This window comes from Pelmatolapia mariae, linkage group LG5 (assembly GCF_036321145.2).
Source record: "Pelmatolapia mariae isolate MD_Pm_ZW linkage group LG5, Pm_UMD_F_2, whole genome shotgun sequence".
NCBI lineage: Eukaryota > Metazoa > Chordata > Actinopteri > Cichliformes > Cichlidae > Pelmatolapia > Pelmatolapia mariae.
In genome coordinates this window covers 13905519-13912267 of record NC_086231.1, presented here as the reverse complement: position 1 = coordinate 13912267, position 6749 = coordinate 13905519, and positions in this window count along the sequence as shown.

The following is a 6749-nucleotide window of genomic DNA, read 5'->3' as shown; positions in this document are numbered from 1 at the left end:
GGATGAAGGACGGTAATTTAAATGACTATCAATTTGGCATCTTTGTTGGTGCCACACAAGCTGGTCTGAGTTACTTCATGAACTGATGATGTTTGGACTTTCACAACCAGCCACCTTTATGGTGCAAAAAAGAAAAAAGATTCAGTGAGCAGCAGTTGTCTGGACCAAAATACCTTGTTGATGCCAGACATCAGAAGAGAATGGCCAGACTTCGGGAAAGTAAGGCTAGTTACAACCAATTTATGCAAGAAGAACATCTCTGAATACACAATATGCAGCAGATGAGGTGCAGCACCAGAAAACCACATCTGGTGTTTTTCGTGGACTCATCAAAATTATGCAAAATAGAAGATTGGAAAAATGCATCCTGACCTGATGAGTTTGCATTTCTGCTGTGGCAGTCAAATGGCAGAGAGAGAATTTGGCCTAAAAACCATGGAAGCATGGACCTATTCCACCTTGCTGGTGGTGATGGTGTACTGGTGAACAGTGTTGGGAAGGTTACTTTTAAAATGTATTCCACTACAGTTTACAGAATACATGCCCCAAAATGTAATTTGTAACGTATTCCGTTACGTTACTCAATGAGAGTAACGTATTCTGAATGTACATGTATTCATGCTTTGTACAAAACTACATGAATGTACTATTGCTGTGTGATTTATTACTATTACTGAAGGCTACTCGCCATACCAATAGCAACTAGATTTTTAAATCTTAATATAAAATGAGTAACAGTAGGGTGGACATTAGGTTAAGGCTGCACTTTTTGCAGCGATCTCATATAGAAAACTATTCCGCGCGTATATAAAACAGGTCCGTGGCTCTGAACTGTAGTAAAGGGACCTCTGGCTAATAGGTCAGGTTCTGTGTCAGACTCGTAACCGAAAACTAGTTTTACTTTGTTGTCTGGGTCAACTTTGCTAGCGAGAGACAGAGAGAGGCGTTGAAAGGCCACTCCAACTGGTTTCGGAGGAAAACACGAACACAGTGTTCTGTCGAGTCTTAATAGCGTACTTACAACTGGGCTCGTCAGGCACTCTTTTTGGCTGCAGTGGTTATTATTATATTTACATGCTTCCATCTCCCGTTTCTGGTCGGTGGCAACTCGTACTTTTCGACTCCTTTTTCTCCCTCCTCGCGCTCACAGACACATAACAGGTATGGCAGTCCATTCTCCCTGCAGCACGGACTACACTGCCCATGAGGCTACATTCTTTGGGACTATGCCTGTAACACTCTGCCTATTGCCTTGATATTAAATTATTTTTTTTGAATAATAATTTTGAAAAATATTTCTTGACGTCATTTTGCGGGCCGCAAGTAGAGGTGACGTGGGCCACGAGATTGAGACACAGACATTAGAGCCTCTTAATGCGTGTTTTGTTTAGGTTTCCACTGGCATGGAATTACCAAATATAGAGAGGGCATAGCCTAACATATAAAACAGGAAAATACCACCGTGTAATCCATTTATTTCAACAAAGTAACTGTACTCTGAATACCACCTTTTTAAATGGTAACTGTAACACAATACAGTTAGTCATATTTTGTATGGGCAATCGTGGCTCAAGAGTTGGCAGGTCGACTTGTAATCGGAAGGTTGCCGGTTCGAGCCCTGGCTCCGACAGTCTCGGTCGTTGTGTCCTTGGGCAAGACACTTCACCCGTTGCCTACTGGTGGCGCCAGTGTCCGGCAGCCTCGCCTCTGTCAGTGCGCCCCAGGGTGGCTGTGGCTACAATATAGCTTGCCATCACCAGTGTGTGAATGTGTGAGTGAATGGGTGGATGACTGAATGTGTAAAGCGCTTTGGGGTCCTTAGGGACTAGTAAAGCGCTATACAAATACGGGCCATTTTACCATTTAAATACGTAACACTTCCGTTACTCTCCAACGCTGCTTGTGAAGGGGACATTTTCTTGGCAGAGTCTGGGATTTTTAGTTCCAATTTAACATCATTTAAGAAATGCAGCATATCAGAGTATTGTGGGCGCCATGTCCATCCCTGTATGACCACAGCATACCCACCATCTGATGGCTGCTTCTATGAATAACATGTCACAACATAAAACTCAAATGTTTCCTAATCTAAAAATAACAAATCCTTCCAAAAAAAAATGTTTGGATCCAGATCTTGATCTTGCTATGTTTGGTTCCAGGATTTTTACCTTAGAGTTTTTGTTTGCTTTCTGTATGTTTTATTGGGTTTTTTTGTTTTTTTTTTAAGAAATCTTATTTTTTGGATATTGTTAGGTTGTGGTTTTTCCATTATTCCAGTAATGGAATGGTTAAAGTTATTTGTGAAATAGAAACACAAGAGGCCTGCACTACAAAGCAGGATTTGGCCTTATTCAGGTAACTTCAGGGTTAACCCCGGGTTATCTGTAGAGAAGGCAGATCACTGTTTACCAGGGCATGCTATGGTAATTAATACTGCAGACCTCTACTGGAGGAGGTTTTGTTAGAGATAAGATATCAACAGTAAGTACCTTCCAGATAATTGATCAGTAGACGGTGATTTCCTGTCACCATTTCTCGAAGATCCCTTTGACCTCTGTGCACCAATAGCAGGAGGGTGTAAAGTTTATCAACAGCATCTAAAGTCTGTATTTCCTTTTGAGCATCAGTAATAAATATGGATTGTTAGACACAACTTTCTTTCTTTCTCCTGTTGGCTTCAAATAATTTTACAACTGTTTTATTCTATAAGCATTATGAGGCCACTGGGGCTCCAGTTGAAAGAATAAAACCTAAAAGTGTCTTACACACATTTAAAGGTTTATTTAATGGAATACTCAAGTTATAATCTGTCAGATTTTCCTGTGTCTTAATGAGAGAAATGTGATATTTATAAGATTGTCAACTTATACACTGAGCATTTTTGTCAGCTTTCTTTCCTGGCATCACATCATTGCTTTGTCTGCAGCAGCTGTTTGTATTATTTATTTAACCTCCTAATATTTTATACCTCTTCAAATCAGCCACTCTGCTGCCAGTACACTTTCATATTTCCATATTTGTGATTGATGATATGCTGCCAATACCACATCTTTCATGTAAACACACGCATGGCTAGACCAGGAAACCCTGGGTTTAATTATTGAGATGATAACCACGTTTGTGTGACCTCGTAGCCTGACTGGTGATGTTATGACATGTGAAGCAAAATAACTCCTTGGTTATGCTGAACTACAGGGTTGGTTTATTTATGTTTAGTTCCTTTGGTTTTTATGTATTTTTAAAAAAATATTCTCACTCCTCAGTATCCCTAGTCTTGTGTTCAGTGTGATTTAGCTTGTTTCTGTGTTTATTTTAGCTCTCCTGTTATGTTTAAAGATGATGCCGGTGTACATGGCTTGCCGTCCTCGGCTGTACCTGGTATGCTGCTTTTTACCCCCTCTACCTTTTTTTGATGGACCTTGGCATTGTATTTTTTTATCCTTTTAGTTGTATGCTCATCTAGTGGCTGTGCACTGATTACGTACGACAGGCAAACACTTAAATCTTCGACTCTCCCATTCGTCTCGGGCTGATCCTTGCTGGAATCTGGGCAACGCCACCCCACCACAACTGGACCCTCCGACCAGCTTCTTCCACCTACCCCTTCCTAATCTACACAAGAAACGCTGCTTACTCACCGTTGGATCTGCTCGGCTGACCACGAAGCCTACCCTGCCCTTCCTGTGGCATGTTTTCCTGCTCGGGTTTGGATAACATCGTTCCGACGTGGCGTTTGCCGAAGCAACCTAAGTGTCCTACGACGCACCACGACGCACCACCCGTGGCGATTTCTTCTCTACTAATGGGATTGATGTTTTATTCCTGATGGATACCTGGATTCGTCCTGGTGAGTTCACCCCTTCTTCTGAACTTCTTCCCTCGGACTGTGTCTTTTTTAGCTCACCGAGGCTTACTGGTAGGGGTGGTGGCATAACCTCGGTTTTTAAAAATTCATATGCAGTTCGGCAGCTACCCTCACCTACCTACTCTAGTTTTGAAGTCCAGTTATTGGAGATGACTGCTTCCATGACCACACTCTGCATGGTGGTTTACCGACCGCCTAAATATAACAAATGTTTTATCACGGACTTTGCTGACCTTCTAGGTTCCGTTCTTTTTAAATATGGTTGTGTTCTCATTATTGGTGATTTTAACATACACACTTGCTGTAAGGATGGCCCATTTGCTAAAGACTCCCTTGCATTAACTGACTCTTTTAACCTGATTCAGTGGGTTAATGACCCAACCCATGTTAAAGGACATACTTTGGACTTGGTTTTTTTCATATGGCCTGGACATTTGTCTCAAGGATATAAGTGACGCTGGGATTTCTGATCATTTCCCAGTTATATTTGATACTGGCTTATGTACTACTGAACTGCACCCTGCGGCTCCTCTTCGTCCATTACGTGTAATCAATGCTGAAGCTGTGTCAGACTTTTCTATGTCTTTCTCGGCTTTTGCATCTATCATTCCTGACTGTTGTTCATTTCGCTCGGTTTATAACTGTGCTAATACCTTGCTATCGTTATGTTCTTCTATCCTTGATACTGCTGCACCTATTAACATGAAACGCCCTAGAACCTACTGTCAATGCTGGCTTAATGACACTACGCGCGCTTTACGTCGCGTGTGTCGCTGTGATGAGAGAAGATGGAAAAAAGATGAACTTCAGATTTCTTATGACATGCTACGGACTAGCCGCTTAAAATTCCTGGCCAATGGTCATAACCCCCGCACGTTATTTAATATTTTTAACTTAGTGGTTAACCCTTGCCCGCACATGCCTTTACCTTATTCTCAGGCTCTTTGTGAGCGATTTCAAATTCATTTTTTAGATAAGGTCTCATCTCTTAAGTCCTCCCTTTCCCCTGTTCCATGTCCTCTCCTCACTTCTGAGTGCATATCAACTTTCCATCAGTTTGAGCCTGTGTCACTATTGACTCTTAAGCGGCTAGTTGATCGACTGAATAGCACCAATACTGTGCTTGACATTCTTCCATCTCGCATAGTTAAGGACTGCTTTCATGTAACTGGACCTAGTATCTTGTCTCTAATGAATTTCTCCTTGCTCTCAGGCTGTGTCCCTTTGGCTTTTAAGCATGCTGTAGTCCAGCCTATTCTTAAAAAAAGGAATCTTGACTGTTATGACCTTTTGAACTACAGACCGATCTCTAAGCTCTCGTTCTTGTCCAAGATCCTGGAGAGACTAGTTCGCTCCCAGCTCCAAGCGTACTTGGACGAGAACAATATTGCTGAGAAATTTCAGTCTGCTTTTAAGCCACTGCATAGCACTGAAACGGCGTTGGTTAGAGTTGTTAATGATGTTCTTGTAATTACTGGTACTGGACGCTCTATGGTCCTAGTTTTATTGGACCTCTCTTCGGCTTTTGATATGGTGGACCATAACATCTTATTATTAAGACTTGAGCACACTGTGGGTATTAGAGGCACTGCCCTTGACTGGTTTAAATCATACCTCGCTGACAGGTCCTTTTCGGTTAACCTGGCACCTTCTCCTCTTCCTCTGCACCGGCCTGTTGCGGTGTGCCTCAAGGATCAGTTTTAGGCCCTATTCTTTTCACATTGTATTTGCTCCCTTTAGGTGCAATCTTTGAAAAATACAATATCGCCTTTCACTGTTACGCCGATGACATACAGATCTATTTTGAACTTACTGATGACCTTGCTGTGTCTCGGCATTACTTTCGACAATGCATGCATGAGGTCAAAGAATGGTTTCTGAGTAATTCCCTTGTCTTAAATGATAAGAGAACTGAGATCGTGGTGTTCGACAGTAATATCCCTCATGTCCAGCTTCATGCTGCTTTGGGTCCCTTTCCTAGCTCTTCCTGTGATTATGTCAGTAACTTGGGTGTATTGCTGGATAGCTCGCTCAAACTCGATAAGCAAGTGTCTGCTGTAGTGAGATCTAGCTGCCACCAACTGCGCCTTATCTCTAAGGCTAGGCATTATGTTCCGCATGAGGACCTGGAGAAGCTTATTCACACTTTTGTGACCTCCAGGTTGGATTATTGCAATTCCCTGTACTTCTATTTCTATTTATTTATTTATATAGCACTTTTAATTACAACAGTGGTGTTGAGCAAAGTGCTGTACAAACATACAAATTACACAATAAAATAACACACAATAAAATAGCAATATCAACATCAATGCCAAATAGCTAATAACGAATACATAAGTAAATAACTCTCATGCAGTATTAAAAGCCAGTGAGTAGAAATGTGTTTTAAGATAGGATTTAAAAAGGTTGAGGGTAGGAGCCTGTCTAATGTGGAGAGGCAAATCATTCCACAATTTAGGCGCTATGACCGCAAATGCATGATCACCTCTAAGAACCAGCCTCGACCTTGGTGTGGCCAAGAGCAAAAGATCACCCAATCTAAGAGCTCTAGGCTAGCTCAAAATACTTCGGTCTTCCCTCTTCTCTTCTCCTTAGACTGCAAACAGTCCAAAATCCGGTGGCCCGCCTCCTGACTGGTACCAGGAAATTCTGCTCTATTACTCCTGTTCTAGCTGGTTTGCACTGGCTGCCCATTAAGTATTCAATTTAAAATATTGCTGCTTACGTTCAAAACTATTAATAAATTAGCGCCGAGTTATCTTAGTGAACTTCTTAGGCCACATACTCCTGCTAGAATACTTAGATCTGCTACTCAACTACTTCTGGTGCAACCTAGATCTCAGCTGAAGTCTTGGGGTGACCGTGCGTTTGCTCTGGCTGC